This window comes from Emydura macquarii, unplaced genomic scaffold (assembly GCF_026122565.2).
Source record: "Emydura macquarii macquarii isolate MOO-44397 ecotype Brisbane River unplaced genomic scaffold, CSIRO-AGI_Emac_v2 contig_2617, whole genome shotgun sequence".
NCBI classification, from domain to species: Eukaryota; Metazoa; Chordata; order Testudines; family Chelidae; genus Emydura; species Emydura macquarii.
Window position 1 is genome coordinate 103,038 of NW_027132754.1, and position 12,937 is coordinate 115,974.

Sequence of the window (12,937 nt, forward strand, 5' to 3'; positions counted from 1 at the left end):
ATGATTTTTCATCTCTATAATTAATGGGCTAGTCAGTGCTGAACTGTGTGGCAGGAAAATTGCTAGTTAGGGGGATGGGGGTAATTTTCTCAATATGATAATGAAGGTTGCTTTCCTTCTCCTCTCCACCCTGCTTTTAAATAATGAATCCGGCATTAAGGGTGGGGGTGGGGGGCGAGGGCCTGGGAGGTCAGGATCCTTGCGTTCATCTCACAGGCCGGGAGGGACGGAAGAGAGTCTAATTAGACTCTCCCTGCTTGGGTCGTCAGGAAGGCCAGAACCCCAAAAGGGCCAGCCTCCAGCTTCACCATGCCCACCTGGGGGGAGCTGAAGATTGGCGCTGGGCGAATGCCCGTCCCCGGGGTGGCAGCAGTGGAGAGAAAACTCAGAGCTTCCCTGGGGATGATATGCTCCAGCACAAGGGCGGAAGTTGACAGTTCAAAGGTTGCCCAGATACCCTTAACTCTGCCCCTCCTCGGTGCTGCCCTGATCCAGCTGGAAACCTAATGCCCGGAACCCCTGGGAACTACATACCCCAGAATGCAACAGGTTGAAACACATGGTGAGACACAGTGCTTCCCCCTCCATTCATAAAGGGAGGCACCGGGGCCGGTAGCCTGGGACGCAGGATGCCTGGATTCTATTTCGAGCTCTGACTGTGGGAAACTCATTTCCCGTCTTTGTGTCTCAATTTCTTGTCTATTTAGACTGCGAGGTCTCTGGGGCAGCAACTGTCTCTCTTAAGTATCTATGCAGCACCTGGCACAAGGGGACCCTAATCTCACCTTCGGGTGCGACCATCGTACACCTAATAAATGTTCTGGGAAGTCAATAGGGGGAAAGTCTCCACCCCTCCTAGAAACACCGAGGAGGTGGGGGAAAAGCCTGCAGATCCAGCCAGCTCCTTCCTAGCCCCTGCTCTGACATCAGGGCTTGAAACCCGCCCCACAGGATAGCGATGCTGCTGTCCAGGCGACCGACCGTCAGGTGCACGGCAGAGCCCCGTGGCTGTGACTCAGGCTGGTGTGGGCTGGCGAGCCAGGTACAGGGGGAGAAATTAGATTGTGAGCGGCTGGACTCAGAGACCCGCAGTCAGCAGCGCAGAAGGGGCAGACGCTTCACGCCTCCGGCCCCAGCACGCCCATGGCGGGGGGCTGCAGCAGAAGCCGGCGGTGAAATGATCGCACAGGACATGTGCAGCTTCCCAGAGCCAGGGACTGGGAGTGCACCCCACATTGAGCCCATTGTGTCCCCTAGGAACCCAGCCATGGGCCAGGACCTCATCGTGCCAGGTGCTGTACGAACACAGAACAACAAGAGAGACCCCCATCTCCAGCTTTTTAGAGGCTGCAACCGCAATCAGGGCTCCCAGACCCCGACCAGGACCAGGGCCCCGTTGTGCCAGGCATTGGACAGACACAGAATAAGAGACCACTCCCGTCTCGAGGCATTTACAATCTAAAGAGGCAAAGGAGGGATTACCTGCCCTACTGGGCAGATGGGGAAACCAAGGCACAGAGCGATGATGTGACCCAGCCAGGGTCACGCAGATCTGGGACCCGCCCCCAAATCTCCTGGCTCCCAGCCCAGGGCCCATTCACAAGCCCAGCCCTGCTCTGCCTGCTTGCTCTGGGCGACGTCAAGGAGCCCTGACCCCCAGCAGTGGCATCACAGCTACAGCGCCAGCAAGACTGTTCATTCAGCAAGTGCGCCCCCTTTCCTGGAAGAAGGATCCTGGGATACCTCAGCCATCCAGCCCCCCACCTGAGGTGTGACCCACCCTTCCTGGGGTGCTCTGTCCCTCTCTACCCCCCTGGTATGCCCCTCCAGAGAGGCAGAACTGCAGCTCAAGCCCTCCATGGGGCTGGCTTCCCTGAGTGCCCCACTGATATCAGCACCCTGAGAAATCAGGCCTCCAGGGTCTCCAGCTGGGTGCCCACTGCTCGGGGCACCCCCAAAATTCAGTGGCTGCTTTAGAAAAGCACTAGAGTACAGCACATAACCCGCCACCTGCCCCCTAGTGGCTGATCCACAGAGAGGATAAAAGCCTACAACTCCTGCTGGCTGGTGGAGTTCCTCCTTTAGCTCAAGCGGTGAGCTGTGGTGCCCAGTGCGGCTGGGAGGCATATGTGGGGGCTCTAGGCCGGTTGGCTCGGGGTGTGGTAGACAAAGGTACTGCTCAGAGAGGAAGGGCTGGGCTTTGGGGGAGTTTGGCCTCTCACGTCAGCCTCAAACAGGGTGGGAAAATCCCGACTGCGGGAGGCATCTTGGCGCGGGAAGCTGGAGGCAGCTGTGTGGGGCCAGGATCTGGGATTCAGTGGCAGGGGCAGTGCAATAGGGAGCTGGGCTGGCAGGCAGGACTCCTAGGCTCCATGCCTGGCTCTGGGAAGGGGCGGGGTCCAGGGGTTAGAACTGGATGGACTGGAAGTCAGGACTCGTGGGTTCTAGTCCCAATCCCAGGTGTGAATGCGGGCGGGGTGGTGGGAGGTGCTGGAAGCTGGGACTCCTGGGTTCTGTCCCCGGCTCTGAAAAGCGAGTGGCCTTTAGTGGTTAGAGCAGGGGGGCTGGCAATCAGGACTCCTGGGTTCCCTTGTCAGCTATGCCTTCCTGCATGACCTTGGGCAAGTCACTGCTTTGTCCCGTGCCTCAGTTTCCCTCTCTGTGCAGCAGCCCCAACTCTGGGCTCACAAGGATTGGCTCAGTCCTGTCAGCGAAGGGTTTCGGGGTCCTCCAAATGGCCACATGCAGTTAATTAACGATCATTAACACACACAGCCCCCGGCTGGCCTCTGGAGGGACTCCCTCACTCAGCGCTGGTCAATTTATATAGTCCGGCTTCACATGCTTCCCTGATAATCAATGACCCTCTCAGTCTTAAAGGGCCGGTGACATGCCTAGGGTCAGCTGAGTGGTGGTGCAGGCCTGGGGTGACACCAGGATCTGTGCATGTTGGAGGCTGCGTTTACATTTGCCATTGGCCTTTGCTGAACACCTCCAAGTGCTAAGATAATGTAAGCGCAAGGCAGTGCAGGCCGTGGCTGTGCGGTCTAGTGGGCAGGGGTGCTAGGCCGTGAGACCCAGGGTTTATTCCTGGCTTTGCTGCTGCTTGGTTGGTTGACCTTGGGTAAGCCCCTCCCCTCTCTGTGCCTCAGTTTCTCCTCCCACTCTCAGTCTATTCAGGCTGGGAGCTCTTTGAGGTAGGGACTGTCTCGCTCAGAGTCTGTGCTGCTCTTGGCTGGCACCCCCATAATTCACCGAATATTAAGTTCTATGCCCTGAATGCCATTTTGCAAGCTTGAACCCAGCACCCCCAGCAGAGTTCTACAGCTTCAGCTAAAGGGGAACTCTGCTTACTGGCAGCAGTAGTAGGCTATTGTCCTCTGATGTGAATCTCCTGGGTTCTCCCCTGGTTCTCGCAGGGGAGTGGTGTCTAGTGGTTAGAGCGGGGGGGGGGGGGGGGGGCCTGGGAGTCAGGACTCCTGGGTTCTATCCCCAGCTCTACCTCCTTGTTCGCCTTTGGGATAACACACCAGAGGCCAAAAGGAAGCTGGACTGCAGTCACAGCCACTGCGACAGTCACAGCTGGCCGCTGAAGAATACCAGCTGAGGAACCGGGATTTGAACCTTCCATCGTCTAGTCCCTAGACCTCGAGCTGTGGTCTTGGCCTCTAGGGAGCGGCGCTCCCAGGGGCTCACGCCCCAAAAGGCCTCGCCCCTAGAGGTGTGCAGCCCAAAGCCACTTCTGGGCCCCACGGGCGGGTGGCTGACTCCAGCGTGGCACCCTGCCCGGGAAGGGGAGATTGGGTTTGCTTGGGCAGAAATTCAATTAGGGCATTTTCCAAACTCTTGCAGCCCTTGTGGACTCAAACCAAATTAAACTGGGACCGTGCTCCCCGGCCCGGCACCAGCCAATTATCTCCGTAATCAAGTCTGCGCTGGGTTATCATATCAATTAGCCACTGCCTTGGATGAGGGGCTGGATTGAGGGATGGGGAGGGGCTGCCACCGCAGGGGGGGGGGTGGCGGAGGTGTGTGTAGAGGCACAGCAGAGGAGGAATGGGACGGGGAAACGGGGAGGTACAGGGGGATGGATGGATGACAGAATTAGAAGCAGCGAGAGATGATGGAAGATGGCAGAGAGACCATAATAATCTCAGCCATTTCTGTAGCGCTGCTCATCTCAACGGCCTTTAGATACACACAGCATGGACTGCACCCCGGATAGCGCCCCCGCTGGCGTCACCCAGCCAGACCTCCACTGGAGTCAACAGGGCCAGATCCCCACTCCCAGGGTCCCTATGTGTGGGGTGACACCGTATCACAATCTGAACGTCGCAGTCGGAGCCTAACCTTCATGGCTGCGAAGGAAACCTGAGGGTGCCCAGCGTCAGCATCTGCCTGAGTCTGCAGAGAGCCTGAAACTGTTGCTGTGAGAAGGGTGCCTGCCCCTACCATCTTGGAGACAAGATACCGGGCTAGATGGGCCCACTGCGTGCTCTGCTCCAAGGCGCTGCGGAGGGGAAGGTGGGAAAGACATTGGGCAAGATGACCTTTCCAGGGCCAGCTGCTCAGAAAAAGAGGAAGGAGGGTCTCATGGTGCTAGGCTGGGACTCAGGAGGTCCAGGTTCAGCTCCTGGGTCTGCCATTGACTCACTGACTGACGAACCAGTGGCTTCACCGCTTTGTGCCTCAGTTTCTCCACCTATAAAAGGGGATAATGATCCTCCCTTTGTTTAGACTGGAAGCTCTTTGGATCAGGGAGGGACTGTCTCTCACTGGGTGTCTGTGCAGCACCTGGCACGACGGGGCCCTGACCTCGGGCTCCGTGCAGCTCCTGGCACGACGGGGCCCTGATCTCACCTGTAACCTCTAAGTGCTACAGAAATCGAACACCACGGCGCGCTGGCAGCAGCGGGTTTCGAGGGGGTGGCATGGGGCGTTGAAAGGCTTGGTTTCACCCCGAGTCAATGGGGCAGATTCCCCCACTGGGGTGGATCTTGCAATCTGAAGGGACCGCAGAGAGACATTATCCCGACCTGGGACCCGCCTTATCCCAGCCACGGGGGGTATCAGGGAAGCTGAGCAGGGAGGAGAGCAGATTATGGTTACCAGAGGAGAGATGGGTGGAAAACAAGACCCCCTAACAGCTAATGTGGGCTGACGCCCCCCCATTTCCCTCTCTCCCTGCTGCAACAGGAGGACGACCCACAACTTGCTCCACCCCACATGTAGACAAAGCCCCCGTGTCCTCCCCTTAAGAGAACCGGAGCACCGGCGGGGTTAAAGACAGGGAGGTGCCTGGGAATGAAAGGATGGATAGAGCGATAGAGAAGGGGGGAGGGTGGACAGATACAGAGATGGGGGTATCTGAGGATGGATGGGTGCGTAACAGATACACAGGGACTTGTTTGGGGATGGATGGATGGATGGATAGATACAAAGACAGAGGGGAGTGTGGGGGTGGGTGGACAGATACAGAGATAGAGAGAGGGGGGTGTGGGGATGGATGGGTGGGTAGATACAGAGCTAAAGGGGGTGCGTGTGGGGAGAAATTGGGGGTGGATAGATACAGAGATCAGGGGTGGGGATGGCTGGGTGGATGGATGGGCGGTGGGGTGGGTGGACAGCTCCAGAGATCCAGACAGGGGTGAGTGGGGATGGGTGGACAGATACAGAGATAGGGAGAGGGCGTGGGGGGATGGATGGGTGGGTAGATACAGAGATAAAGGGGGTGCGTGGGAGGTTGGGTTGATGGAGACGGGGTGAGTGGGGACAGTGATAGATACAGAGATCGGGGGGTGATGGGTGGGTGGGTGGATGAGCGGTGATGGGTGGGTGGATAGATACAGAGATCGAGAGGGGGTGGGGGGGTGGATGGAGAGCGCGAGCGGTTAACATGGCGATGGAGAGATCCGTGGAGAGGCAGAACCCAGCAATTCTCTCTCGTCCCCAATTCCTGTCTCTCTCCCGCTGCCTGCTGCTCCAGCCCCGCCGTGTGCCCCCCGCCCCAATGGCCGGGTTTGAAAACCTGCGACTCCATTAGTCCCCCAAAACGATCAGCATCCCCGGGCCGGCACCGTCGCCCTGTGCCCACTGCCCGCCCGCACTGGGAGATGTGTGTGCATGAGCAGACGAGGTGGCCGTAATGCATTCAGCGCTACTGCAGGAGGCCCACTGGGAAATATTCTCCCTCACCCCCCCCCCCCCCCCGGTCTCTCGCTGTAAGACGGAGCTGGGTGCCAGGCAGGTAGCGCGGCTCCAGAAATCGGAGGCAGACGCCCCCGCTCTGTCGCCGGCTAAATAATAACAGTGAAAAGAAGGGAGTAGCGGATCGGCCAGCGGCTTCTGGAATTGGATGAAGAGGGGCTAAAATCGCTGTCTCTGCCCACCCCACGCCAAAATCTCCTCCCTCCTGGCCCTGTCTGTCTGCAAAATAACCCCCTGGATGGTAGCCAGTGGGGCTGGGGGGGAAGAAAAAGGCATCTAAAATCTCCTCCAGAAATGAAGAATCAAGGCGTTAGGTGAGTGGGTAAACCAGCTGGGATCCCTTCGCGCCCCCCTTCTCCCCAGCTCTGCTCTGACTGTGGTACAGGTTCCCCACCCCCCCGGCGCAAGAGACATGGGGGCTGGTTTCCCAGTGAAGACGGTTCAGGGCAGGAGGAGGTAGCGGCTGAGATGCGGGCGGACGGGCTCTCAGCTCCTGCGGTTATTTTCTTTCTACAATGTCAGGTTCGGACGTGCACGGGGGGAGGCGGGCGTTTAAAACACCAGCTCTCAGGGCGCAAGCCGCAGGCCAGCCCCTGGCACGGGCACGTGAACACCCCGGCAGGATGCAGCGTGAAAGGCGGACGCTCAAGCATCAGCTGGAGATCTGGCTCACCAATTCCAATGCAGCGACGCCCATTGACACCCGCTTGTCTGCTACACCATAGCCCACGGCAGCCCCTCTCCCCCCAGCACAGGCCACGGCTTGGGTCAGAAACACCCGGCGCGTTTTATAACACGATGAAATTCTCCCGGCTTCAGCACACACAAATCCTAGAGTTCCAGCCTGTTCTGATCATCCAGTCTGACCTCTTGACCTCTCCCTGGCCGGAGAATCCAGCTGGCTATTCCTGCCACAAGCCCAGGAAATAGGGAGTGGGGTGAGCCTGCAGAACTCACTGCCACCAGAACGCCATGTTCCTAGAAGGATGGGCCAATTATACCCATATAAGGAGACACTCCAGTGTCACAATGACGAGGATTAAAACAGAACCAAGGTGCTGGGCGGGGATCTGTAGCCTTTAGCCAGCTGCTGCCTACAACAGAGGAAATATTCCTGGGGGCAGGCTGGCCCAGAACTGCCCCACTAAGACTCCCCTTATGGTCGCTGTCACAGGCACAATACCGGGCTAGATGGGCCCGCTGATCTAAAACAGGATGGAGATTCCTGCACGTGACCTGGCTCAGACAACCGAGCTTCCTTTCCCTCGTGTAATTAACTCACTGAGCACCGGAGGGTCCCCCCCACCCAACTGGAAATGCCACCCCTCGGTATCCCTGCAGGGAGGGAGACGGCGATGTTCGCCCAACTCCGGGTGCCACCTACAAGCACTGAATTCAGCATCAACAGTCCTAGCAAAATGCCCAAGAGAAATGGGGGTCTTGCCCTTTGCTGCAGCAGTATTAGGGCTTTTATCCTCTGCTTCGTTCACACTTGGCCCGCGTAGCTGAAATTATTATTATTACAGCAGCTTCTAGAGAGACCAAGATCAGGACCTCCATTGTGCGGGGCGCTGCACAGACAGAGGGTGAAAGACAGTCCCTGCCCCAAAGAGCTCACAGTCCATGGGGGGAAACTGAGGCACAGAGCGGGGATGTGATGGGTAGGAGGCAGCAGCGGGGCGCACACATCACCTAATTCAACCCACCGGAGTGGGGGTGTATTTTCACCTCCCACCCTGGCCCCCCGGACAGTTCCCAAGAGGAGGAACAGATCTTGGCCCTGCTCATGGAAGCAAACAGCCCTGTCACTTCGAGACCTGGCACCCTCCATGACTGAGTCCAGACTCGGATTTAGGGGCGCCTCCGACTGGCGAAACCGGGAAGCACCGGCTGGGCAGCCAGAGGGGAGCACAGGGTCTGTTTGCCTGCAGCAGCCTCTTTAGCACCTGATCCAGCCCTGCCCCGGCTATGCCACTAGGGGGAGCAGGAAGCATTGACATCTCGGGCTGTGCAGTGGGCCTGTGATCTGAGAGGCCAGGAGTAATGGTACCATGGGAAAGTGATGGGGTGGGGGGATCCAATGGCTGCCACAGGTCGCCTGGCATGGGGGTCCCGTCTACACTTGCAGGCAGCGCCGGGTGGGGATTAGCAGGGAGCGGCCGTCGCAACTGAGTCACATGGTGCAGGGAGAGTCCTAAAGACTGAGGGGCTGCGGGGCATCTGTGAAGGGGAGGGAAGTTTGGGGGGCTGTATTCAAAGGGGGGGGGGCGGCAGGCATCAGTTGCATTCCCTTCTTCTGCTTTTCCCGGGGGAGGTGCAGCTCTGTGGTTGGCAGCCAAGTTAGTTTGCTGGGGCGACCTCTGCAGAGCCAGGAATAGAACCCAGGAGTCCTGGCTCCCAGCCGCCTGCTGCTCTAACCGCTAGACTTCACTGCCTTCCCATGATGGAACCCAGGAGTCCTGGCTCCCAGGCATCATGCGCTGTTCTAACCCACCAGACCCTCCCTCCTCCCACCCCAGAGCGGGGAGCAGAACCCAGGAGTCCTGGCCACGCGAGGCTGGGACTCCAGAACTAGTGGGGGCAGTACTTGGGGACCAGTTTATCCAGACCCCTCCCCCCCACAAAGTCCTGGGATAAAATGGGCCTCCACTTCCCCCCACCTCGGTTCCGATCCACTTCCCGGTTCCTCTGAACCCCAAACAAGCGGGACAGCTCCAGATGGGGGTGGGGAGGGCTGTGTGAAGGTCACAGCCTCCCCACCCCTCCCCCAACAGCTCTGTCAGGCCAGATGGGAGGGACTTTCCCATCCCTGGGGGGAGGCTCCTGTTACACCCCCCCAGAGCCCGCTGTCAGCAAGGAGGTGCTTGTGCCCCACTCTGGGAGCATAAAGGGGCAACCCACCCCACAGGGAGCCCCTTCCCTGCCCCACATGCCAAAGGCCTTGGTAGAAGCGGGTGGGAGAGGAGGCTGGTCTTGTGGTTCAGGCCCCAGGCAGGGAGCCAGGAGATCTGGATTCACATCCTGGCTCTGCTACCGACTCGCTGCATGACCTTGCACCAGTCCCGCCAGCTAGCTCTGTGCCTCAGTTTCCCCACCTGTAAAATGGGAAGAAACAACTGTCCTCCCCTTCTCTGTTCAGACGGGGAGCTCTTCAGGGCAGGGACTGGCACGACGGGGTCCCCGCTGTCACACCTGGCTCAAAGGGAGCCCTGCTCTCGGTCAGGGCCTGGGCCAGCCCTGATCTCAGTGGGCACCTTGAGACCCAGGAATAACCACCCCCACCTCTGAGCAAGGAGCAAGTTACTGGGTTGCCTTTATTTTCAGTTCCCACCTTGGGGGGGGGGAGGAAGGGGAGGGTGCTTCTGCATCCTGGGGGGGGGGAAATCAGGCTGGAGTCTGGGGAGGGTCATGACACAAGTGGGGGCCGATCAGTGGCCTGAACTGTGGGACAAAAGTCAGGGTCTCTCCTACAAAGGAGCCTCCCCCCCCTCCCCCCCAACCAGCAAACTGGGCTCTGGGGTCCCAGGCCAGCCGCCTCCGCTAAGGAGCCTGGTTAATGTTCCAGAGCCATCTGCCCCCCCTCCCCCACCGCCACCCCACCCGGGGCTGGAGAAGCTGGGGGCTATTTTTAAGGTTTTTGTTGGGGGTGGGGAAGGGAACGGAAAAGCCAGTGAAACCAAAGCAGAGGGCTGGGAAGCGCCCCCCCCCACCAGTGTGCCCCCCTTGGGGAAGTGGATCCCTTCCACCGGGGGGGCACGCTGTGGGGCATCCCCCCATACACACATTGCGGGGGGGGGAGGTGCACCGAGCCAGCAGATGGGGGAAGGATACCCCCCACACCCGAACCAGTTCCCTCCTGCTTCTTCCCACGCCCCCCTTTTCCTCCGTGGGGTGCGTGTGTGGGGGAGATCCGCAGGGACCCCAACCCCGCGATGACCCCCCCCCCCCCACACACACACACTCAATCTCCTCACCCCAAAGCAACTACTCCCACCCATCCGCCAGCAAAGCGCCATTTTATGATGAAAACCCGGGGGGGGGGGTTATTTTGAGTGGGGGGGGAGGCGTTGACAATCGGGGGAAGGGGGAGGGGGGCTGAGATCCTAGATGGGGGCGAAATCCAGGAAATGAAATTAACCTGGGGCGGGGGCGGGGGCGCGTGAAATTGACACGGGCGTGATGGAGCGAGGAGGCTGGGCATAGTAACAGGTTTTTCTGTCCACTCATCCATCGCCCTCCGTCCGTCCAGCCACCCCGGCTCTGGGGCTAAGGTCGACCGAGACCGTCCCACCATATCCCCCCCCCCCAACTCCGGGGTGTGGGGGGCAGTAGCTACGTACCCCCTTTCTTTCCCTACTGCCCCTCCCCAGATCGAGGGGGGGGAGGTCAGCAGAGGCTGCCCAGCGGGGGCCTTCACAAGTGGGGTGCACTGGACCCATGGCCCGAGCTTAAATCCGGGGACCCCCCCCCAGTCCCCAAGCGGGCGGGCGCTGAAGGCAGGGGCTCGTCCCGCCCCGCTGAGCGGCATTTTTGGACTCGATCCGTTAACAAAACAACACGCACAGCCCCGGCTGCAGACCCCCCCACCCCCCCTGCACTCCACGTCGGACGCGCCACCGATCGCAGGGCTGAGGCTGGAGGGGGGGCGCACACCGGGGTCTACACTGGGATGTTGGGGGGGGGGCAAGGGAGGTGATAGAATTGCGGGTGCAGGGGGAACTGGGGGGCGAGGGGGGGGGTGGCTCCGATCTCTCTGTATTAACCGCCTCCTTCTTGCTTTGTTTACTTCTCTTTCTGGGCCGGATCCTGCTGGACTCCGACGTCAATCCGGAATGAGACATGCCAAGGGGGCCGACTCCCTCCCCTGGCTGGCACGACTCTTCCCCGCACCCACCATGGAGTCCTATCCCCATTTACACCGCTGGAGGTGGAGGAGGAGGAGACGGGAGCCCATCCCCCCCCCCCAGGTGTAAGGGGAGCAGGATCGGGCCCCTCCACCGCTTCAAAAGGTGAGGCCGCCCCGGATCCAGCCACCCAGACCGGTGCGGGAGGGGGACAGAGGGGCGCGCCCCCACCCCATTTTAAGGAGGTGGCCAATTCAGCGCCCTTCCCCCCCCAGTCTGGATTGGCCCCAGGGTGGGGTGCTCGGCACAGATTTCCCCCACCCCACGGCTGGCAACACCCCCACCCCTCCCCTATTAGCCAGTACGCCCGCATCCTACCATCTTGAAACGATGCATATGAAAAAATGTGTCCCTTCTGCCGCCGGTAAAGCCCGTCACATAAAGACACGTATTTGGGGGGGGGGGGGTGCAGCTGCCCCAATCCCTTGTCAGAGCTGTGCTATATCTATTCCCCCCCACCGCAACGAGATGGAACCGGATCGAGAAAGCCACCAGAGCTGGGAGAATTATTCCTGCCTCCCCCCTCCAGAGATTACGGTATTCGGGGGTAATTGCCTCCCCCCCCACCACACAACACACACCAGAAAATACTGCAGTAGGAGCGGATCGCGGGGTGCTGGGCGGGCAGGTGGCTTTGTCTGCTGCCTCCCCCCCAAGATCAGACGTAGGGAGCCTTCCCGGGCGCCCCCTCCCCTCCTGCCAATTCCCCCAAGGAAAGGGGGGGGGATTTTGGATGCACCCCTTCCTGTGAGCATCGCCGCTAGGAAGCGTCGTCCCCCCCCCCCACTTTCCTCTCCCGGGGACTGGCGCAAAACGGTCCCTGTCTGGGAAAACAGGAGGAAGGAAAAAACACCGAACAGATGACAACCTACTTCTCCCGCTCCCCAGATTCCAGCTGCGGGTGTGGGGGGGGGGGGGGGGAAACTGAGCGTTGGGGGGGGGGGAGAGAAGCTATTTTCAGAGATCTGATCGCTCTGCCGTTCCCAGAACCCCAACCCCCCCCCCACACACACACACAGCTCCCTCCCCATCTCTCCTCATTTCAGCAGAATCCAAAGCCAAAGAGGGTCAACGGGTCTGTTATTTACGGGGGGGGGGGGGGGTTATCAGATCTACCCCCCCCCCCCCGGCCCCGAGACACACACGCACACAGCCAAGAAACAACCGAGGCAGTGACTTACCTTCAACGATCCAGCCTCAGTGCCAGCCCGCTGCTCCATTCAGCTATTCCTGTTCCACTCCGGCTCGAGACATTCCGCTTTCCTTCGGCCCCCCCGCCCCTCCCGACACAAGGTGTTACGAAATCGGAGCGAGCGGTGGAGATCGGTGGGTAGCGTCTGGATTCGGGGGCTCGCTTCCAACCTCGCGGGGATCGCCCGAGGGGCGAAATCGCTCCGGATTCTCCGCCCCACCGTGTGCGGCGTGTGTGTGTGTGTGTGGGGGGGGTCCTCGGGTGGCTTGTTTTCCTCCCCGCTGGATGCGTCTCCAAATGGATCCTCTGCCCCCCCAAAAAATACAGCAGAGGGGAGAAAAAATAGTCGAAGCCTGCTCCCCGCTCCGAATAACGCCGATCTCCCCCCCCAACCCCCCCCCCAAACAACCCCCGCTGCTCTCAGGAAGTCTCTGCCGGGCGCCCACGGCTCGGGCTAGATCCACGCGTGACAGGCAGTCCGGGCACACTGGCGAGCCAGCGTGCAAGCGAAATCAGCCCCGCCAGCCCTGCACGCACACGCGGGGCTGTTGCCGCTGGAGGCGGGGTGGGGGGGGGGACCCCGCAATTCCACGGAGCCAGGGGGGGCCTTTCTCCGCAATATTCCTCCGTCTTC

At 60.1% G+C, this 12,937-nt stretch overlaps 1 protein-coding gene across 1 annotated transcript in view; it reads right to left on the reverse strand.

Annotated features, from left to right (window-relative positions):
• The window catches only part of ADGRL1 (adhesion G protein-coupled receptor L1), a 78,860-nt gene extending 66,196 nt beyond the window's left edge, over positions 1 to 12,664 (reverse strand). The window contains exon 1 of the mRNA XM_067563801.1: positions 12,293 to 12,664. The gene's annotated coding sequence lies outside the window, so the exon portion shown is untranslated. The remainder of the gene's footprint in view (positions 1 to 12,292) is intronic.
• Positions 12,665 to 12,937: the final 273 nt, after the last annotated feature.